At 54.3% G+C, this 23,226-nt stretch overlaps 1 pseudogene; it reads right to left on the minus strand.

Moving 5' to 3' along the window:
* Nucleotides 1-2,905: 2,905 nt before the first annotated feature.
* The window catches only part of LOC148150547 (uncharacterized), a 175,710-nt pseudogene continuing 155,389 nt past the window's right edge, over nucleotides 2,906-23,226 (minus strand).

A 23,226-nucleotide genomic window follows, 5' to 3' on the forward strand; every position in this document is an offset into this window, starting at 1 on the left:
GGATTTTCAGTCCACACTGAGGCCGGAAGTTTGAGTCCATAATGAAGCTGGAAGTTCGAGTCCACACTGAGGCTGGGAGTTTGAGTCCAGACTGAGGCTGGGAGTTTGAGTCCAGACTGAGGCTGGGAGTTTGAGTCCACACTGAGGCTTGGAGTTTGAGTCCACACTGAGACTGGGAGTTTCAGTCCACACTGAAGCTGGAAGTTTGAGTCCACACTGAGGCTGGGAGTTTGACTCCACGCTGAGGCTGGGAGTTTGAGTCCAGACTGAGGCTGGCAGTTTGAGTCCTGACTGAGGCTGGGAGTTTGAGTCCTGACTGAGGCTGGGAGTTTGACTCCACACCGAGGCTGGGAGTTTGACTCCACACTGAGGCTTGGAGTTTGAGTCCACACTGAGGCTTGGAGTTTGAGTCCACACTGAGGCTGGGAGTTTGAGTCCACACTGAGGCTGGGAGTTTGAGTCCACACTGAGGCTGGGAGTTTGACTCCACACTGAGGCTTGGAGTTTGAGTCCACACTGAGGCTTGGAGTTTAAGTCCACACTGAGGCTTGGAGTTTGAGTCCACACTGAGGCTCTAAGTTTGAGTCCACACTGAGGCTTGGAGTTTGAGTCCACACTGAGGCTTGGAGTTTGAGTCCACACTGAGGCTGGGAGTTTGAGTCCAAACTGAGGCTTGGAGTTTGAGTCTGCACTGAGGCTGGAAGTTTGACTCCACACTGAGGCTTGGAGTTTGAGTCCACACTGAGGCTGGGAGTTTGAGTCCACACTGAGGCTGGGAGTTTGAGTCCACACTGAGGCTGGGAGATTGAGTCCACACCGAGGCTGGGAGTTTGAGTCCACATTGAGGCTGGGAGTTTGAGTCCAGACTGAGGCTTGGAGTTTGAGTCTGCACTGAGGCTGGGAGTTTCAGTCCACACTGAGGCTGGGAGTTTGAGTCCACACTGAGGCTGGTAGTTTTAGTCCACACTGAGGCTGGGAGTTTATGTCCACACTGAGGCTGGGAGTTTCAGTCTGCACTGAGGCTCTGAGTTTGAGTCCACACTGAGGCTGGAAGTTTCAGTCTGCACTGAGGCTGGAAGTTTGAGTCCACACTGAGACTGGGAGTTTCAGTCCACACTGAAGCTGGGAGTTTGAGTCCACACTGAGGCTGGGAGTTTCAGTCTGCACTGAGGCTCTGAGTTTGAGTCCACACTGAGGCTGGGAGTTTGAGTCCACACTGAGGCTGGGAGTTTGAGTCCACACTGAGGCTGGGAGTTTGAGTCCACACTGAGGCTGGGAGTTTGAGTCCACACTGAGGCTGGTAGTTTGAGTCCACACTGAGGCTGGGAGTTTCAGTCTGCACTGAGGCTGGTAGTTTTAGTCCACACTGAGGCTGGGAGTTTGAGTCCACACTGAGGCTGGGAGTTTCAGTCTGCACTGAGGCTGGTAGTTTTAGTCCACACTGAGGCGGGGAGTTTGAGTCCACACCGAGGCTGGGAGTTTGAGTCCACACTGAGGCTGGGAGTTTGATTCCACACTGAGGCTGGGAGTTTCAGTCCACACTGAGGCTGGGAGTTTCAGTCCACACTGAGGCTGGAAGTTTCAGTCTGCACTGAGGCTCTGAGTTTGAGTCCACACTGAGGCTGGGAGTTTGATTCCACACTGAGGCTGGGAGTTTCAGTCCACACTGAGGCTGGAAGTTTCAGTCTGCACTGAGGCTCTGAGTTTGAGTCCACACTGAGGCTGGGAGTTTGAGTCCACACTGAGGCTGGGAGTTTGAGTCCACACTGAGGCTGGGAGTTTGAGTCCACACTGAGGCTGGGAATTTGAGTCTGCACTGAGGCTGGGAGTTTGAGTCCACACTGAGGCTTGGAGTTTGAGTCCACACTGAGGCTGGGAGTTTGAGTCCACACTGACGCTGGGAGTTTGAGTCTGCACTGAGGCTTGGAGTTTGAGTCCACACTGAGGCTGGGAGTTTGAATCCACACTGAGGCTGGGAGTTTGAGTCCACACTGAGGCTGGGAGATTGAGTCCACGCCGAGGCTGGGAGTTTGAGTCCACACTGAGGCTGGGAGATTGAGTCCACGCCGAGGCTGGGAGTTTGAGTCCACACTGAGGCTGGGAGTTTGAGTCCAGACTGAGGCTGGGAGTTTGAATCCACACTGAGGCTGGGAGTTTGAGTCCACACTGAGGCTGGGAGATTGAGTCCACGCCGAGGCTGGGAGTTTGAGTCCACACTGAGGCTGGGAGATTGAGTCCACGCCGAGGCTGGGAGTTTGAGTCCACACTGAGGCTTGGAGTTTGAGTCTGCACTGAGGCTTGGAGTTTGAGTCCAGAATGAAGCTGGGAGTTTGAGTCCACACTGAGGCTTGGAGTTTGAGTCCACACTGTGGCTGGGAGTTTGAGTCCACACTGAGGCTGGTAGTTTTAGTCCACACTGAGGCTGGGAGTTTCAGTCTGCACTGAGGCTCTGAGTTTGAGTCCACACTGAGGCTGGAAGTTTCAGTCTGCACTGAGGCTGGAAGTTTGAGTCCACACTGAGGCTGGGAGTTTCAGTCCACACTGAGGCTGGGAGTTTGAGTCCACACTGAGGCTGGGAGTTTCAGTCTGCACTGAGGCTCTGAGTTTGAGTCCACACTGAGGCTTGGAGTTTGAGTCCACACTGAGGCTTGGATTTTGAGTCAACACTGAGGCTGCGAGTATATGTGCACTCTGAGGCTGGAGGTTGAGTCCACAGTCTGGCTTGGATTTTCAGTCCACACTTATGCCGGGAGTTTGAGTCCATAATGAAGCTGGAAGTTCGAGTCCACACTGAGGCTGGGAGTTTGAGTCCAGACTGAGGCTGGGAGTTTGAGTCCAGACTGAGGCTGGGAGTTTGAGTCCACACTGAGGCTTGGAGTTTGAGTCCACACTGAGGCTGGGAGTTTCAGTCCACACTGAAGCTGGAAGTTTGAGTCCACACTGAGGCTGGGAGTTTGACTCCACGCTGAGGCTGGGAGTTTGAGTCCAGACTGAGGCTGGCAGTTTGAGTCCTGACTGAGGCTGGGAGTTTGAGTCCTGACTGAGGCTGGGAGTTTGACTCCACACCGAGGCTGGGAGTTTGACTCCACACTGAGGCTTGGAGTTTGAGTCCACACTGAGGCTTGGAGTTTGAGTCCACACTGAGGCTGGGAGTTTGAGTCCACACTGAGGCTGGGAGTTTGAGTCCACTCTGAGGCTGGGAGTTTGACTCCACACTGAGGCTTGGAGTTTGAGTCCACACTGAGGCTTGGAGTTTAAGTCCACACTGAGGCTTGGAGTTTGAGTCCACACTGAGGCTCTAAGTTTGAGTCCACACTGAGGCTTGGAGTTTGAGTCCACACTGAGGCTTGGAGTTTGAGTCCACACTGAGGCTGAGAGTTTGAGTCCACACTGAGGCTTGGAGTTTGAGACCACACTGAGGCTTGGAGTTTGAGTCTGCACTGAGGCTGGAAGTTTGACTCCACACTGAGGCTTGGAGTTTGAGTCCACACTGAGGCTGGGAGTTTGAGTCCACACTGAGGCTTGGAGTTTGAGTGCACACTGAGGCTGGGAGTTTGAGTCCACACTGAGGCTTGGAGTTTGAGTCCACACTGAGGCTTGGAGTTTGAGTCTGCACTGAGGCTGGGAGTTTGACTCCACACTGAGGCTTGGAGTTTGAGTCCACACTGAGGCTGGGAGTTTGAGTCCACACTGAGGCTGGGAGTTTGAGTCCACACTGAGGCTGGGAGTTTGAGTCCACACTGAGGCTGGGAGTTTGAGTCCTGACTGAGGCTGGGAGTTTGACTCCACACTGAGGCTGGAAGTTTGACTCCACACTGAGGCTTGGAGTTTGAGTCCACACTGAGGCTGGGAGTTTGAGTCCAGACTGAGGCTGGCAGTTTGACTCCACACTGAGGCTTGGAGTTTGAGTCCACACTGAGGCTGGGAGTTTGAGTCCACACTGAGGCTGGGAGATTGAGTCCACACCGAGGCTGGGAGTTTGAGTCCACATTGAGGCTGGGAGTTTGAGGAGAAAGTGAGGTCTGCAGATGCTGGAGATCAAAGTTGAAACTTTATTGCTGGAACAGCACAGCAGGTCAGGCAGCATCCAGGGAACAGGAGATTCGACGTTTCGGGCACAGGCCCTTCTTCAGGAATTCTGGGAGTTTGATTCCACACTGAGGCTGGGAGTTTCAGTCCACACTGAGGCTCTGAGTTTGAGTCCACACTGAGGCTGGGAGTTTGAGTCCACACTGAGGCTGGGAGTTTCAGTCCACACTGAGGCTGGGAGTTTCAGTCCACACTGAGGCTCTGAGTTTGAGTCCACACTGAGGCTGGGAGTTTGAGTCCACACTGAGGCTGGGAGTTTGAGTCTGCACTGAGGCTGGGAGTTTGAGTCCACACTGAGTCTGGGAGTTTGAGTCTGCACTGAGGCTGGGAGTTTGAGTCCACACTGAGGCTGGGAGTTTGACTCCACACTGAGGCTGGGAGTTTCAGTCCACGCTGAGGCTGGGAGTTTGAGTCCACACTGAGGCTGGGAGTTTGAGTCCACACTGAGGCTGGGAGTTTGAATCCACACTGAGGCTGGGAGTTTGAGTCCACACTGAGGCTGGGAGATTGAGTGCACGCAGAGGCTGGGAGTTTGAGTCCACACTGAGGCTGGGAGATTGAGTCCACGCCGAGGCTGGGAGTTTGAGTCCACACTGAGGCTGGGAGTTTGAGTCCAGACTGAGGCTTGGAGTTTGAGTCTGCACTGAGGCTTGGAGTTTGAGTCCATAATGAAGCTGGGAGTTTGAGTCCACACTGAGGCTTGGAGTTTGAGTCCACACTGTGGCTGGGAGTTTGAGTCCACACTGAGGCTGGTAGTTTTAGTCCACACTGAGGCTGGGAGTTTCAGTCTGCACTGAGGCTCTGAGTTTGAGTCCACACTGAAGCTGGAAGTTTCAGTCTGCACTGAGGCTGGAAGTTTGAGTCCACACTGAGGCTGGGAGTTTCAGTCCACACTGAGGCTGGGAGTTTGAGTCCACACTGAGGCTGGGAGTTTCAGTCTGCACTGAGGCTCTGAGTTTGAGTCCACACTGAGGCTTGGAGTTTGAGTCCACACTGAGGCTTGGAGTTTGAGTCCACACTGAGGCTGGGAGTTTGAGTCAACACTGAGGCTGCGAGTATATGTGCACTCTGAGGCTGGAGGTTGAGTCCACAGTCTGGCTGGGATTTTCAGTCCACACTGAGGCCGGGAGTTTGAGTCCATAATGAAGCTGGAAGTTCGAGTCCACACTGAGGCTGGGAGTTTGAGTCCAGACTGAGGCTGGGAGTTTGAGTCCAGACTGAGGCTGGGAGTTTGAGTCCACACTGAGGCTTGGAGTTTGAGTCCACACTGAGGCTGGGAGTTTCAGTCCACACTGAAGCTGGAAGTTTGAGTCCACACTGAGGCTGGGAGTTTGACTCCACGCTGAGGCTGGGATGTTGAGTTCAGACTGAGGCTGGAAGTTTGAGTCCTGACTGAGGCTGGGAGTTTGAGTCCTGACTGAGGCTGGGAGTTTGACTCCACACCGAGGCTGGGAGTTTGACTCCACACTGAGGCTTGGAGTTTGAGTCCACACTGAGGCTTGGAGGTTGAGTCCACACTGAGGCTGGGAGTTTGAGTCCACACTGAGGCTGGGAGTTTGAGTCCACACTGAGGCTGGGAGTTTGACTCCACACTGAGGCTTGGAGTTTGAGTCCACACTGAGGCTTGGAGTTTAAGTCCACACTGAGGTTTGGAGTTTGAGTCCACACTGAGGCTCTAAGTTTGAGTCCACACTGAGGCTTGGAGTTTGAGTCCACACTGAGGCTTGGAGTTTGAGTGCACACTGAGGCTGGGAGTTTGAGTCCACACTGAGGCTTGGAGTTTGAGTCCACACTGAGGCTTGGAGTTGAGTCTGCACTGAGGCTGGGAGTTTGACTCCACACTGAGGCTTGGAGTTTGAGTCCACACTGAGGCTGGGAGTTTGAGTCCACACTGAGGCTGGGAGTTTGAGTCCACACTGAGGCTGGGAGTTTGAGTCCACACTGAGGCTGGGAGTTTGAGCCTGACTGAGGCTGGGAGTTTGACTCCACACTGAGGCTGGAAGTTTGACTCCACACTGAGGCTTGGAGTTTGAGTCCACACTGAGGCTGGGAGTTTGAGTCCAGACTGAGGCTGGCAGTTTGACTCCACACTGAGGCTTGGAGTTTGAGTCCACACTGAGGCTTGGAGTTTAAGTTCACACTGAGGCTTGGAGTTTGAGTCCACACTGAGGCTCTAAGTTTGAGTCCATACTGAGGCTTGGAGTTTGAGTCCACACTGAGGCTCTAAGTTTGAGTCCACACTGAGGCTGGGAGTTTGACTCCACACTGAGGCTTGGAGTTTGAGTCCACACTGAGGCTGGGAGTTTGAGTCCACACTGAGGCTTGGCGTTTGAGTCCACACTGAGGCTTGGAGTTTGAGTCTGCACTGAGGCTGGGAGTTTGACTCCACACTGAGGCTGGGAGTTTCAGTTCACACTGAGGCTTGGAATTTGAGTCCACACTGAGGCTTGGAGTTGGACTCCACACTGAGGCTGGGAGTTTGACTCCACACTGAGGCTTGGAGTTTGAGTCCACACTGAGGCTTGGAGTTTGAGTCCACACTGAGGCTGGGAGTTTGAGTCCTGACTGAGGCTGGGAGTTTGACTCCACACTGAGGGTGGGAGTTTGAGTCCACACTGAGGCTGGGAGTTTCAGTCCACACTGAGGGTGGGAGTTTGAGTCCACACTGAGGCTGGGAGTTTCAGTCCACACTGAGGCTGGAAGTTTCAGTCTGCACTGAGGCTGGAAGTTTGAGTCCACACTGAGGCTTGGAGTTTGAGTCTGCACTGAGGCTTGGAGTTTGACTCCACACTGAGGCTGGGAGTTTCAGTCCACACTGAGGCTGGGAGTTTGAGTCCACACCGAGGCTGGGAGTTTGAGTCCACACTGAGGCTGGTAGTTTTAGTCCACACTGAGGCTGGGAGTTTCTGTCCACACTGAGGCTGGGAGTTTCAGTCTGCACTGAGGCTCTGAGTTTGAGTCCACACTGAGGCTGGAAGTTTCAGTCTGCACTGAGGCTGGAAGTTTGAGTCCACACTGAGGCTGGGAGTTTGAGTCCACACTGAGGCTGGTAGTTTTAGTCCACACTGAGGCTGGGAGTTTAAGTCCACACTGAGGCTTGGAGTTTGAGTCCACACTGAGGCTCTCAGTTTGAGTCCACACTGAGGCTGGGAGTTTGAGTCCACACTGAGGCTTGGAGTTTCAGTCCACACTGAGGCTGGGAGTTTGAGTCCACACTGAGGCTTGGAGTTTGAGTCTGCACTGAGGCTGGGAGTTTGACTCCACACTGAGGGTGGGAGTTTGAGTCCACACTGAGGCTGGGAGTTTGAATCCACACTGAGGCTGGGAGTTTGAATCCACACTGAGGCTGGGAGTTTGAGTCCACACTGAGGCTGGGAGATTGAGTCCACGCCGAGGCTGGGAGTTTGAGTCCACACTGAGGCTGGGAGAGTGAGTCCACACTGAGGCTGGGAGTTTCAGTCCACACTGAGGCTGGGAGTTTGAGTCCACACTGAGGCTGGGAGTTTGAGTCCACACTGAGGCTGGGAGTTTCAGTCTGCACTGAGGCTCTGAGTTTGAGTCCACACTGAGGCTTGGAGTTTGAGTCCACACTGAGGCTGGGAGTTTGAGTCAACACTGAGGCTGCGAGTATATGTGCACACTGAGGCTGGAGGTTGAGTCCACAGTCTGGCTGGGAATTTCAGTCCACACTGAGGCCGGGAGTTTGAGTCCATAATGAAGCTGGAAGTTCGAGTCCACACTGAGGCTGGGAGTTTGAGTCCAGACTGAGGCTGGGAGTTTGAGTCCAGACTGAGGCTGGGAGTTTGAGTCCACACTGAGGCTGGGAGTTTCAGTCCACACTGAAGCTGGAAGTTTGAGTCCACACTGAGGCTGGGAGTTTGACTCCACGCTGAGGCTGGGAGTTTGAGTCCAGACTGAGGCTGGCAGTTTGAGTCCTGACTGAGGCTGGGAGTTTGAGTCCTGACTGAGGCTGGGAGTTTGACTCCACACCGAGGCTGGGAGTTTGAGTCCACACTGAGGCTTGGAGTTTGAGTCCACACTGAGGCTTGGAGTTTGAGTCCACACTGAGGCTGGGAGTTTGAGTCCACACTGAGGCTGGGAGTTTGACTCCACACTGAGGCTTGGAGTTTGAGTCCACACTGAGGCTGGGAGTTTGACTCCACACTGAGGCTTGGAGTTTGAGTCCACACTGAGGCTTGGAGTTTAAGTCCACACTGAGGCTTGGAGTTTGAGTCCACACTGAGGCTCTAAGTTTGAGTCCACACTGAGGATTGGAGTTTGAGTCCACACTGAGGCTTGGAGTTTGAGTCCACACTGAGGCTGGGAGTTTGAGTCCACACTGAGGCTTGGAGTTTGAGTCCACACTGAGGCTTGGAGTTTGAGTCTGCACTGAGGATGGGAGTTTGACTCCACACTGAGGCTTGGAGTTTGAGTCCACACTGAGGCTGGGAGTTTGAGTCCACACTGAGGCTGGGAGTTTGAGTCCACACTGAGGCTGGGAGTTTGAGTCCACACTGAGGCTGGGAGATTGAGTCCACACCGAGGCTGGGAGTTTGAGTCCACATTGAGGCTGGGAGTTTGAGTCCAGACTGAGGCTTGGAGTTTGAGTCTGCACTGAGGCTGGGAGTTTCAGTCCACACTGAGGCTGGGAGTTTGAGTCCACACTGAGGCTGGTAGTTTTAGTCCACACTGAGGCTGGGAGTTTCAGTCTGCACTGAGGCTGGAAGTTTGAGTCCACACTGAGGCTGGGAGTTTCAGTCCACACTGAGGCTCTGAGTTTGAGTCCACACTGAGGCTGGAAGGTTCAGTCTGCACTGAGGCTGGAAGTTTGAGTCCACACTGAGGCTGGGAGTTTCAGTCCACACTGAGGCTGGGAGTTTGAGTCCACACTGAGGCTGGGAGTTTCAGTCTGCACTGAGGCTCTGAGTTTGAGTCCACACTGAGGCTGGGAGTTTGAGTCCACACTGAGGCTGGGAGTTTGAGTCCACACTGAGGCTGGGAGTTTGAGTCCACACTGAGGCTGGTAGTTTGAGTCCACACTGAGGCTGGGAGTTTCAGTCTGCACTGAGGCTGGTAGTTTTAGTCCACACTGAGGCTGGGAGATTGAGTCCACACTGAGGCTGGGAGTTTCAGTCTGCACTGAGGCTGGTAGTTTTAGTCCACACTGAGGCGGGGAGTTTGATTCCACACTGAGGCTGGGAGTTTCAGTCCACACTGAGGCTGGGAGTTTCAGTCCACACTGAGGCTGGAAGTTTCAGTCTGCACTGAGGCTCTGAGTTTGAGTCCACACTGAGGCTGGGAGTTTGAGTCCACACTGAGGCTGGGAGTTTGAGTCCACACTGAGGCTGGGAGTTTGAGTCCACACTGAGGCTGGGAGTTTGAGTCCACACTGAGGCTGGGAGTTTGAGTCCACACTGAGGCTGGGAGTTTGAGTCCACACTGAGGCTGGGAGTTTCAGTCCACACTGAGGCTGGGAGTTTGAATCCACACTGAGGCTGGGAGTTTGAGTCCACACTGAGGCTGGGAGATTGAGTCCACGCTGAGGCTGGGAGTTTGAGTCCACACTGAGGCTGGGAGATTGAGTCCACGCCGAGGCTGGGAGTTTGAGTCCACACTGAGGCTGGGAGTTTGAGTCCAGACTGAGGCTTGGAGTTTGAGTCTGCACTGTGGCTTGGAGTTTGAGTCCATAATGAAGCTGGGAGTTTGAGTCCACACTGAGGCTTGGAGTTTCAGTCTGCACTGAGGCTGGAAGTTTGAGTCCACACTGAGGCTGGGAGTTTCAGTCCACACTGAGGCTGGGAGTTTGAGTCCACACTGAGGCTGGGAGTTTCAGTCTGCACTGAGGCTCTGAGTTTGAGTCCACACTGAGGCTTGGAGTTTGAGTCCACACTGAGGCTGGGAGTTTGAGTCAACACTGAGGCTGCGAGTATATGTGCACTCTGAGGCTGGAGGTTGAGTCCACAGTCTGGCTGGGATTTTCAGTCCACACTGAGGCCGGGAGTTTGAGTCCATAATGAAGCTGGAAGTTCGAGTCCACACTGAGGCTGGGAGTTTGAGTCCAGACTGAGGCTGGGAGTTTGAGTCCACACTGAGGCTTGGAGTTTGAGTCCACACTGAGGCTGGGAGTTTCAGTCCACACTGAAGCTGGAAGTTTGAGTCCACACTGAGGCTGGGAGTTTGACTCCACGCTGAGGCTGGGAGTTTGAGTCCACACCGAGGCTGGGAGTTTGAGTCCACACTGAGGCTTGGAGTTTGAGTCCACACTGAGGCTTGGAGTTTGAGTCCACACTGAGGCTGGGAGTTTGAGTCCACACTGAGGCTGGGAGTTTGAGTCCACACTGAGGCTGGGAGTTTGAGTCCACACTGAGGCTGGGAGATTGAGTCCACACCGAGGCTGGGAGTTTGAGTCCACATTGAGGCTGGGAGTTTGAGTCCAGACTGAGGCTTGGAGTTTGAGTCTGCACTGAGGCTGGGAGTTTCAGTCCACACTGAGGCTGGGAGTTTGAGTCCACACTGAGGCTGGTAGTTTTAGTCCACACTGAGGCTGGGAGTTTCAGTCTGCACTGAGGCTCTGAGTTTGAGTCCACACTGAGGCTGGAAGGTTCAGTCTGCACTGAGGCTGGAAGTTTGAGTCCACACTGAGGCTGGGAGTTTCAGTCCACACTGAGGCTGGGAGTTTGAGTCCACACTGAGGCTGGGAGTTTCAGTCTGCACTGAGGCTCTGAGTTTGAGTCCACACTGAGGCTGGGAGTTTGAGTCCACACTGAGGCTGGGAGTTTGAGTCCACACTGAGGCTGGGAGTTTGAGTCCACACTGAGGCTGGGAGTTTGAGTCCACACTGAGGCTGGTAGTTTGAGTCCACACTGAGGCTGGGAGTTTCAGTCTGCACTGAGGCTGGTAGTTTTAGTCCACACTGAGGCTGGGAGATTGAGTCCACACTGAGGCTGGGAGTTTCAGTCTGCACTGAGGCTGGTAGTTTTAGTCCACACTGAGGCGGGGAGTTTGATTCCACACTGAGGCTGGGAGATTCAGTCCACACTGAGGCTGGGAGTTTCAGTCCACACTGAGGCTGGAAGTTTCAGTCTGCACTGAGGCTCTGAGTTTGAGTCCACACTGAGGCTGGGAGTTTGAGTCCACACTGAGGCTGGGAGTTTGAGTCCACACTGAGGCTGGGAGTTTGAGTCCACACTGAGGCTGGGAGTTTGAGTCCACACTGAGGCTGGGAGTTTGAGTCCACACTGAGGCTGGGAGTTTGAGTCCACACTGAGGCTGGGAGTTTCAGTCCACACTGAGGCTGGGAGTTTGAATCCACACTGAGGCTGGGAGTTTGAGTCCACACTGAGGCTGGGAGATTGAGTCCACGCTGAGGCTGGGAGTTTGAGTCCACACTGAGGCTTGGAGTTTGAGTCTGCACTGAGGCTGGGAGTTTGACTCCACACTGAGGGTGGGAGTTTGAGTCCACACTGAGGCTGGGAGTTTGAATCCACACTGAGGCTGGGAGTTTGAATCCACACTGAGGCTGGGAGTTTGAGTCCACACTGAGGCTGGGAGATTGAGTCCACGCCGAGGCTGGGAGTTTGAGTCCACACTGAGGCTGGGAGAGTGAGTCCACACTGAGGCTGGGAGTTTCAGTCCACACTGAGGCTGGGAGTTTGAGTCCACACTGAGGCTGGGAGTTTGAGTCCACACTGAGGCTGGGAGTTTCAGTCTGCACTGAGGCTCTGAGTTTGAGTCCACACTGAGGCTTGGAGTTTGAGTCCACACTGAGGCTGGGAGTTTGAGTCAACACTGAGGCTGCGAGTATATGTGCACACTGAGGCTGGAGGTTGAGTCCACAGTCTGGCTGGGAATTTCAGTCCACACTGAGGCCGGGAGTTTGAGTCCTGACTGAGGCTGGGAGTTTGACTCCACACCGAGGCTGGGAGTTTGAGTCCACACTGAGGCTTGGAGTTTGAGTCCACACTGAGGCTTGGAGTTTGAGTCCACACTGAGGCTGGGAGTTTGAGTCCACACTGAGGCTGGGAGTTTGAGTCCACACTGAGGCTGGGAGTTTGACTCCACACTGAGGCTTGGAGTTTGAGTCCACACTGAGGCTTGGAGTTTAAGTCCACACTGAGGCTTGGAGTTTGAGTCCACACTGAGGCTCTAAGTTTGAGTCCACACTGAGGATTGGAGTTTGAGTCCACACTGAGGCTTGGAGTTTGAGTCCACACTGAGGCTGGGAGTTTGAGTCCACACTGAGGCTTGGAGTTTGAGTCCACACTGAGGCTTGGAGTTTGAGTCTGCACTGAGGATGGGAGTTTGACTCCACACTGAGGCTTGGAGTTTGAGTCCACACTGAGGCTGGGAGTTTGAGTCCACACTGAGGCTGGGAGTTTGAGTCCACACTGAGGCTGGGAGTTTGAGTCCACACTGAGGCTGGGAGATTGAGTCCACACCGAGGCTGGGAGTTTGAGTCCACATTGAGGCTGGGAGTTTGAGTCCAGACTGAGGCTTGGAGTTTGAGTCTGCACTGAGGCTGGGAGTTTCAGTCCACACTGAGGCTGGGAGTTTGAGTCCACACTGAGGCTGGTAGTTTTAGTCCACACTGAGGCTGGGAGTTTCAGTCTGCACTGAGGCTGGAAGTTTGAGTCCACACTGAGGCTGGGAGTTTCAGTCCACACTGAGGCTCTGAGTTTGAGTCCACACTGAGGCTGGAAGGTTCAGTCTGCACTGAGGCTGGAAGTTTGAGTCCACACTGAGGCTGGGAGTTTCAGTCCACACTGAGGCTGGGAGTTTGAGTCCACACTGAGGCTGGGAGTTTCAGTCTGCACTGAGGCTCTGAGTTTGAGTCCACACTGAGGCTGGGAGTTTGAGTCCACACTGAGGCTGGGAGTTTGAGTCCACACTGAGGCTGGGAGTTTGAGTCCACACTGAGGCTGGGAGTTTGAGTCCACACTGAGGCTGGTAGTTTGAGTCCACACTGAGGCTGGGAGTTTCAGTCTGCACTGAGGCTGGTAGTTTTAGTCCACACTGAGGCTGGGAGATTGAGTCCACACTGAGGCTGGGAGTTTCAGTCTGCACTGAGGCTGGTAGTTTTAGTCCACACTGAGGCGGGGAGTTTGATTCCACACTGAGGCTGGGAGTTTCAGTCCACACTGAGGCTGGGAGTTTCAGTCCACACTGAGGCTGGAAGTTTCAGTCTGCACTGAGGCTCTGAGTTTGAGTCCACACTGAGGCTGGGAGTTTGAGTCCACACTGAGGCTGGGAGTTTGAGTCCACACTGAGGCTGGGAGTTTGAGTCCACACTGAGGCTGGGAGTTTGAGTCCACACTGAGGCTGGGAGTTTGAGTCCACACTGAGGCTGGGAGTTTGAGTCCACACTGAGGCTGGGAGTTTCAGTCCACACTGAGGCTGGGAGTTTGAATCCACACTGAGGCTGGGAGTTTGAGTCCACACTGAGGCTGGGAGATTGAGTCCACGCTGAGGCTGGGAGTTTGAGTCCACACTGAGGCTGGGAGATTGAGTCCACGCCGAGGCTGGGAGTTTGAGTCCACACTGAGGCTGGGAGTTTGAGTCCAGACTGAGGCTTGGAGTTTGAGTCTGCACTGTGGCTTGGAGTTTGAGTCCATAATGAAGCTGGGAGTTTGAGTCCACACTGAGGCTTGGAGTTTGAGTCCACACTGAGGCTGGGAGTTTGAGTCCACACTGAGGCTGGTAGTTTTAGTCCACACTGAGGCTGGGAGTTTCAGTCTGCACTGAGGCTCTGAGTTTGAGTCCACACTGAGGCTGGAAGTTTCAGTCTGCACTGAGGCTGGAAGTTTGAGTCCACACTGAGGCTGGGAGTTTCAGTCCACACTGAGGCTGGGAGTTTGAGTCCACACTGAGGCTGGGAGTTTCAGTCTGCACTGAGGCTCTGAGTTTGAGTCCACACTGAGGCTTGGAGTTTGAGTCCACACTGAGGCTGGGAGTTTGAGTCAACACTGAGGCTGCGAGTATATGTGCACTCTGAGGCTGGAGGTTGAGTCCACAGTCTGGCTGGGATTTTCAGTCCACACTGAGGCCGGGAGTTTGAGTCCATAATGAAGCTGGAAGTTCGAGTCCACACTGAGGCTGGGAGTTTGAGTCCAGACTGAGGCTGGGAGTTTGAGTCCACACTGAGGCTTGGAGTTTGAGTCCACACTGAGGCTGGGAGTTTCAGTCCACACTGAAGCTGGAAGTTTGAGTCCACACTGAGGCTGGGAGTTTGACTCCACGCTGAGGCTGGGAGTTTGAGTCCACACCGAGGCTGGGAGTTTGAGTCCACACTGAGGCTTGGAGTTTGAGTCCACACTGAGGCTTGGAGTTTGAGTCCACACTGAGGCTGGGAGTTTGAGTCCACACTGAGGCTGGGAGTTTGAGTCCACACTGAGGCTGGGAGTTTGAGTCCACACTGAGGCTGGGAGATTGAGTCCACACCGAGGCTGGGAGTTTGAGTCCACATTGAGGCTGGGAGTTTGAGTCCAGACTGAGGCTTGGAGTTTGAGTCTGCACTGAGGCTGGGAGTTTCAGTCCACACTGAGGCTGGGAGTTTGAGTCCACACTGAGGCTGGTAGTTTTAGTCCACACTGAGGCTGGGAGTTTCAGTCTGCACTGAGGCTCTGAGTTTGAGTCCACACTGAGGCTGGAAGGTTCAGTCTGCACTGAGGCTGGAAGTTTGAGTCCACACTGAGGCTGGGAGTTTCAGTCCACACTGAGGCTGGGAGTTTGAGTCCACACTGAGGCTGGGAGTTTCAGTCTGCACTGAGGCTCTGAGTTTGAGTCCACACTGAGGCTGGGAGTTTGAGTCCACACTGAGGCTGGGAGTTTGAGTCCACACTGAGGCTGGGAGTTTGAGTCCACACTGAGGCTGGGAGTTTGAGTCCACACTGAGGCTGGGAGTTTGAGTCCACACTGAGGCTGGGAGTTTGAATCCACACTGAGGCTGGGAGTTTGAATCCACACTGAGGCTGGGAGTTTGAGTCCACACTGAGGCTGGGAGATTGAGTCCACGCCGAGGCTGGGAGTTTGAGTCCACACTGAGGCTGGGAGAGTGAGTCCACACTGAGGCTGGGAGTTTCAGTCCACACTGAGGCTGGGAGTTTGAGTCCACACTGAGGCTGGGAGTTTGAGTCCACACTGAGGCTGGGAGTTTCAGTCTGCACTGAGGCTCTGAGTTTGAGTCCACACTGAGGCTTGGAGTTTGAGTCCACACTGAGGCTGGGAGTTTGAGTCAACACTGAGGCTGCGAGTATATGTGCACACTGAGGCTGGAGGTTGAGTCCACAGTCTGGCTGGGAATTTCAGTCCACACTGAGGCCGGGAGTTTGAGTCCATAATGAAGCTGGAAGTTCGAGTCCACACTGAGGCTGGGAGTTTGAGTCCAGACTGAGGCTGGGAGTTTGAGTCCAGACTGAGGCTGGGAGTTTGAGTCCACACTGAGGCTGGGAGTTTCAGTCCACACTGAAGCTGGAAGTTTGAGTCCACACTGAGGCTGGGAGTTTGACTCCACGCTGAGGCTGGGAGTTTGAGTCCAGACTGAGGCTGGCAGTTTGAGTCCTGACTGAGGCTGGGAGTTTGAGTCCTGACTGAGGCTGGGAGTTTGACTCCACACCGAGGCTGGGAGTTTGAGTCCACACTGAGGCTTGGAGTTTGAGTCCACACTGAGGCTTGGAGTTTGAGTCCACACTGAGGCTGGGAGTTTGAGTCCACACTGAGGCTGGGAGTTTGACTCCACACTGAGGCTTGGAGTTTGAGTCCACACTGAGGCTGGGAGTTTGACTCCACACTGAGGCTTGGAGTTTGAGTCCACACTGAGGCTTGGAGTTTAAGTCCACACTGAGGCTTGGAGTTTGAGTCCACACTGAGGCTCTAAGTTTGAGTCCACACTGAGGATTGGAGTTTGAGTCCACACTGAGGCTTGGAGTTTGAGTCCACACTGAGGCTGGGAGTTTGAGTCCACACTGAGGCTTGGAGTTTGAGTCCACACTGAGGCTTGGAGTTTGAGTCTGCACTGAGGATGGGAGTTTGACTCCACACTGAGGCTTGGAGTTTGAGTCCACACTGAGGCTGGGAGTTTGAGTCCACACTGAGGCTGGGAGTTTGAGTCCACACTGAGGCTGGGAGTTTGAGTCCACACTGAGGCTGGGAGATTGAGTCCACACCGAGGCTGGGAGTTTGAGTCCACATTGAGGCTGGGAGTTTGAGTCCAGACTGAGGCTTGGAGTTTGAGTCTGCACTGAGGCTGGGAGTTTCAGTCCACACTGAGGCTGGGAGTTTGAGTCCACACTGAGGCTGGTAGTTTTAGTCCACACTGAGGCTGGGAGTTTCAGTCTGCACTGAGGCTGGAAGTTTGAGTCCACACTGAGGCTGGGAGTTTCAGTCCACACTGAGGCTCTGAGTTTGAGTCCACACTGAGGCTGGAAGGTTCAGTCTGCACTGAGGCTGGAAGTTTGAGTCCACACTGAGGCTGGGAGTTTCAGTCCACACTGAGGCTGGGAGTTTGAGTCCACACTGAGGCTGGGAGTTTCAGTCTGCACTGAGGCTCTGAGTTTGAGTCCACACTGAGGCTGGGAGTTTGAGTCCACACTGAGGCTGGGAGTTTGAGTCCACACTGAGGCTGGGAGTTTGAGTCCACACTGAGGCTGGTAGTTTGAGTCCACACTGAGGCTGGGAGTTTCAGTCTGCACTGAGGCTGGTAGTTTTAGTCCACACTGAGGCTGGGAGATTGAGTCCACACTGAGGCTGGGAGTTTCAGTCTGCACTGAGGCTGGTAGTTTTAGTCCACACTGAGGCGGGGAGTTTGATTCCACACTGAGGCTGGGAGTTTCAGTCCACACTGAGGCTGGGAGTTTCAGTCCACACTGAGGCTGGAAGTTTCAGTCTGCACTGAGGCTCTGAGTTTGAGTCCACACTGAGGCTGGGAGTTTGAGTCCACACTGAGGCTGGGAGTTTGAGTCCACACTGAGGCTGGGAGTTTGAGTCCACACTGAGGCTGGGAGTTTGAGTCCACACTGAGGCTGGGAGTTTGAGTCCACACTGAGGCTGGGAGTTTGAGTCCACACTGAGGCTGGGAGTTTCAGTCCACACTGAGGCTGGGAGTTTGAATCCACACTGAGGCTGGGAGTTTGAGTCCACACTGAGGCTGGGAGATTGAGTCCACGCTGAGGCTGGGAGTTTGAGTCCACACTGAGGCTGGGAGATTGAGTCCACGCCGAGGCTGGGAGTTTGAGTCCACACTGAGGCTGGGAGTTTGAGTCCAGACTGAGGCTTGGAGTTTGAGTCTGCACTGTGGCTTGGAGTTTGAGTCCATAATGAAGCTGGGAGTTTGAGTCCACACTGAGGCTTGGAGTTTCAGTCTGCACTGAGGCTGGAAGTTTGAGTCCACACTGAGGCTGGGAGTTTCAGTCCACACTGAGGCTGGGAGTTTGAGTCCACACTGAGGCTGGGAGTTTCAGTCTGCACTGAGGCTCTGAGTTTGAGTCCACACTGAGGCTTGGAGTTTGAGTCCACACTGAGGCTGGGAGTTTGAGTCAACACTGAGGCTGCGAGTATATGTGCACTCTGAGGCTGGAGGTTGAGTCCACAGTCTGGCTGGGATTTTCAGTCCACACTGAGGCCGGGAGTTTGAGTCCATAATGAAGCTGGAAGTTCGAGTCCACACTGAGGCTGGGAGTTTGAGTCCAGACTGAGGCTGGGAGTTTGAGTCCACACTGAGGCTTGGAGTTTGAGTCCACACTGAGGCTGGGAGTTTCAGTCCACACTGAAGCTGGAAGTTTGAGTCCACACTGAGGCTGGGAGTTTGACTCCACGCTGAGGCTGGGAGTTTGAGTCCACACCGAGGCTGGGAGTTTGAGTCCACACTGAGGCTTGGAGTTTGAGTCCACACTGAGGCTTGGAGTTTGAGTCCACACTGAGGCTGGGAGTTTGAGTCCACACTGAGGCTGGGAGTTTGAGTCCACACTGAGGCTGGGAGTTTGAGTCCACACTGAGGCTGGGAGATTGAGTCCACACCGAGGCTGGGAGTTTGAGTCCACATTGAGGCTGGGAGTTTGAGTCCAGACTGAGGCTTGGAGTTTGAGTCTGCACTGAGGCTGGGAGTTTCAGTCCACACTGAGGCTGGGAGTTTGAGTCCACACTGAGGCTGGTAGTTTTAGTCCACACTGAGGCTGGGAGTTTCAGTCTGCACTGAGGCTCTGAGTTTGAGTCCACACTGAGGCTGGAAGGTTCAGTCTGCACTGAGGCTGGAAGTTTGAGTCCACACTGAGGCTGGGAGTTTCAGTCCACACTGAGGCTGGGAGTTTGAGTCCACACTGAGGCTGGGAGTTTCAGTCTGCACTGAGGCTCTGAGTTTGAGTCCACACTGAGGCTGGGAGTTTGAGTCCACACTGAGGCTGGGAGTTTGAGTCCACACTGAGGCTGGGAGTTTGAGTCCACACTGAGGCTGGGAGTTTGAGTCCACACTGAGGCTGGTAGTTTGAGTCCACACTGAGGCTGGGAGTTTCAGTCTGCACTGAGGCTGGTAGTTTTAGTCCACACTGAGGCTGGGAGATTGAGTCCACACTGAGGCTGGGAGTTTCAGTCTGCACTGAGGCTGGTAGTTTTAGTCCACACTGAGGCGGGGAGTTTGATTCCACACTGAGGCTGGGAGTTTCAGTCCACACTGAGGCTGGGAGTTTCAGTCCACACTGAGGCTGGAAGTTTCAGTCTGCACTGAGGCTCTGAGTTTGAGTCCACACTGAGGCTGGGAGTTTGAGTCCACACTGAGGCTGGGAGTTTGAGTCCACACTGAGGCTGGGAGTTTGAGTCCACACTGAGGCTGGGAGTTTGAGTCCACACTGAGGCTGGGAGTTTGAGTCCACACTGAGGCTGGGAGTTTGAGTCCACACTGAGGCTGGGAGTTTCAGTCCACACTGAGGCTGGGAGTTTGAATCCACACTGAGGCTGGGAGTTTGAGTCCACACTGAGGCTGGGAGATTGAGTCCACGCTGAGGCTGGGAGTTTGAGTCCACACTGAGGCTTGGAGTTTGAGTCTGCACTGAGGCTGGGAGTTTGACTCCACACTGAGGGTGGGAGTTTGAGTCCACACTGAGGCTGGGAGTTTGAATCCACACTGAGGCTGGGAGTTTGAATCCACACTGAGGCTGGGAGTTTGAGTCCACACTGAGGCTGGGAGATTGAGTCCACGCCGAGGCTGGGAGTTTGAGTCCACACTGAGGCTGGGAGAGTGAGTCCACACTGAGGCTGGGAGTTTCAGTCCACACTGAGGCTGGGAGTTTGAGTCCACACTGAGGCTGGGAGTTTGAGTCCACACTGAGGCTGGGAGTTTCAGTCTGCACTGAGGCTCTGAGTTTGAGTCCACACTGAGGCTTGGAGTTTGAGTCCACACTGAGGCTGGGAGTTTGAGTCAACACTGAGGCTGCGAGTATATGTGCACACTGAGGCTGGAGGTTGAGTCCACAGTCTGGCTGGGAATTTCAGTCCACACTGAGGCCGGGAGTTTGAGTCCTGACTGAGGCTGGGAGTTTGACTCCACACCGAGGCTGGGAGTTTGAGTCCACACTGAGGCTTGGAGTTTGAGTCCACACTGAGGCTTGGAGTTTGAGTCCACACTGAGGCTGGGAGTTTGAGTCCACACTGAGGCTGGGAGTTTGAGTCCACACTGAGGCTGGGAGTTTGACTCCACACTGAGGCTTGGAGTTTGAGTCCACACTGAGGCTTGGAGTTTAAGTCCACACTGAGGCTTGGAGTTTGAGTCCACACTGAGGCTCTAAGTTTGAGTCCACACTGAGGATTGGAGTTTGAGTCCACACTGAGGCTTGGAGTTTGAGTCCACACTGAGGCTGGGAGTTTGAGTCCACACTGAGGCTTGGAGTTTGAGTCCACACTGAGGCTTGGAGTTTGAGTCTGCACTGAGGATGGGAGTTTGACTCCACACTGAGGCTTGGAGTTTGAGTCCACACTGAGGCTGGGAGTTTGAGTCCACACTGAGGCTGGGAGTTTGAGTCCACACTGAGGCTGGGAGTTTGAGTCCACACTGAGGCTGGGAGATTGAGTCCACACCGAGGCTGGGAGTTTGAGTCCACATTGAGGCTGGGAGTTTGAGTCCAGACTGAGGCTTGGAGTTTGAGTCTGCACTGAGGCTGGGAGTTTCAGTCCACACTGAGGCTGGGAGTTTGAGTCCACACTGAGGCTGGTAGTTTTAGTCCACACTGAGGCTGGGAGTTTCAGTCTGCACTGAGGCTGGAAGTTTGAGTCCACACTGAGGCTGGGAGTTTCAGTCCACACTGAGGCTCTGAGTTTGAGTCCACACTGAGGCTGGAAGGTTCAGTCTGCACTGAGGCTGGAAGTTTGAGTCCACACTGAGGCTGGGAGTTTCAGTCCACACTGAGGCTGGGAGTTTGAGTCCACACTGAGGCTGGGAGTTTCAGTCTGCACTGAGGCTCTGAGTTTGAGTCCACACTGAGGCTGGGAGTTTGAGTCCACACTGAGGCTGGGAGTTTGAGTCCACACTGAGGCTGGGAGTTTGAGTCCACACTGAGGCTGGGAGTTTGAGTCCACACTGAGGCTGGTAGTTTGAGTCCACACTGAGGCTGGGAGTTTCAGTCTGCACTGAGGCTGGTAGTTTTAGTCCACACTGAGGCTGGGAGATTGAGTCCACACTGAGGCTGGGAGTTTCAGTCTGCACTGAGGCTGGTAGTTTTAGTCCACACTGAGGCGGGGAGTTTGATTCCACACTGAGGCTGGGAGTTTCAGTCCACACTGAGGCTGGGAGTTTCAGTCCACACTGAGGCTGGAAGTTTCAGTCTGCACTGAGGCTCTGAGTTTGAGTCCACACTGAGGCTGGGAGTTTGAGTCCACACTGAGGCTGGGAGTTTGAGTCCACACTGAGGCTGGGAGTTTGAGTCCACACTGAGGCTGGGAGTTTGAGTCCACACTGAGGCTGGGAGTTTGAGTCCACACTGAGGCTGGGAGTTTGAGTCCACACTGAGGCTGGGAGTTTCAGTCCACACTGAGGCTGGGAGTTTGAATCCACACTGAGGCTGGGAGTTTGAGTCCACACTGAGGCTGGGAGATTGAGTCCACGCTGAGGCTGGGAGTTTGAGTCCACACTGAGGCTGGGAGATTGAGTCCACGCCGAGGCTGGGAGTTTGAGTCCACACTGAGGCTGGGAGTTTGAGTCCAGACTGAGGCTTGGAGTTTGAGTCTGCACTGTGGCTTGGAGTTTGAGTCCATAATGAAGCTGGGAGTTTGAGTCCACACTGAGGCTTGGAGTTTGAGTCCACACTGAGGCTGGGAGTTTGAGTCCACACTGAGGCTGGTAGTTTTAGTCCACACTGAGGCTGGGAGTTTCAGTCTGCACTGAGGCTCTGAGTTTGAGTCCACACTGAGGCTGGAAGTTTCAGTCTGCACTGAGGCTGGAAGTTTGAGTCCACACTGAGGCTGGGAGTTTCAGTCCACACTGAGGCTGGGAGTTTGAGTCCACACTGAGGCTGGGAGTTTCAGTCTGCACTGAGGCTCTGAGTTTGAGTCCACACTGAGGCTTGGAGTTTGAGTCCACACTGAGGCTGGGAGTTTGAGTCAACACTGAGGCTGCGAGTATATGTGCACTCTGAGGCTGGAGGTTGAGTCCACAGTCTGGCTGGGATTTTCAGTCCACACTGAGGCCGGGAGTTTGAGTCCATAATGAAGCTGGAAGTTCGAGTCCACACTGAGGCTGGGAGTTTGAGTCCAGACTGAGGCTGGGAGTTTGAGTCCACACTGAGGCTTGGAGTTTGAGTCCACACTGAGGCTGGGAGTTTCAGTCCACACTGAAGCTGGAAGTTTGAGTCCACACTGAGGCTGGGAGTTTGACTCCACGCTGAGGCTGGGAGTTTGAGTCCACACCGAGGCTGGGAGTTTGAGTCCACACTGAGGCTTGGAGTTTGAGTCCACACTGAGGCTTGGAGTTTGAGTCCACACTGAGGCTGGGAGTTTGAGTCCACACTGAGGCTGGGAGTTTGAGTCCACACTGAGGCTGGGAGTTTGAGTCCACACTGAGGCTGGGAGATTGAGTCCACACCGAGGCTGGGAGTTTGAGTCCACATTGAGGCTGGGAGTTTGAGTCCAGACTGAGGCTTGGAGTTTGAGTCTGCACTGAGGCTGGGAGTTTCAGTCCACACTGAGGCTGGGAGTTTGAGTCCACACTGAGGCTGGTAGTTTTAGTCCACACTGAGGCTGGGAGTTTCAGTCTGCACTGAGGCTCTGAGTTTGAGTCCACACTGAGGCTGGAAGGTTCAGTCTGCACTGAGGCTGGAAGTTTGAGTCCACACTGAGGCTGGGAGTTTCAGTCCACACTGAGGCTGGGAGTTTGAGTCCACACTGAGGCTGGGAGTTTCAGTCTGCACTGAGGCTCTGAGTTTGAGTCCACACTGAGGCTGGGAGTTTGAGTCCACACTGAGGCTGGGAGTTTGAGTCCACACTGAGGCTGGGAGTTTGAGTCCACACTGAGGCTGGGAGTTTGAGTCCACACTGAGGCTGGTAGTTTGAGTCCACACTGAGGCTGGGAGTTTCAGTCTGCACTGAGGCTGGTAGTTTTAGTCCACACTGAGGCTGGGAGATTGAGTCCACACTGAGGCTGGGAGTTTCAGTCTGCACTGAGGCTGGTAGTTTTAGTCCACACTGAGGCGGGGAGTTTGATTCCACACTGAGGCTGGGAGTTTCAGTCCACACTGAGGCTGGGAGTTTCAGTCCACACTGAGGCTGGAAGTTTCAGTCTGCACTGAGGCTCTGAGTTTGAGTCCACACTGAGGCTGGGAGTTTGAGTCCACACTGAGGCTGGGAGTTTGAGTCCACACTGAGGCTGGGAGTTTGAGTCCACACTGAGGCTGGGAGTTTGAGTCCACACTGAGGCTGGGAGTTTGAGTCCACACTGAGGCTGGGAGTTTGAGTCCACACTGAGGCTGGGAGTTTCAGTCCACACTGAGGCTGGGAGTTTGAATCCACACTGAGGCTGGGAGTTTGAGTCCACACTGAGGCTGGGAGATTGAGTCCACGCTGAGGCTGGGAGTTTGAGTCCACACTGAGGCTGGGAGATTGAGTCCACGCCGAGGCTGGGAGTTTGAGTCCACACTGAGGCTGGGAGTTTGAGTCCAGACTGAG

Source organism: Chiloscyllium plagiosum, unplaced genomic scaffold (assembly GCF_037043375.1).
Source record: "Chiloscyllium plagiosum isolate Xiang-an unplaced genomic scaffold, Cpla_swu_hap1 HiC_scaffold_3, whole genome shotgun sequence".
NCBI classification, from domain to species: domain Eukaryota; kingdom Metazoa; phylum Chordata; class Chondrichthyes; order Orectolobiformes; family Hemiscylliidae; genus Chiloscyllium; species Chiloscyllium plagiosum.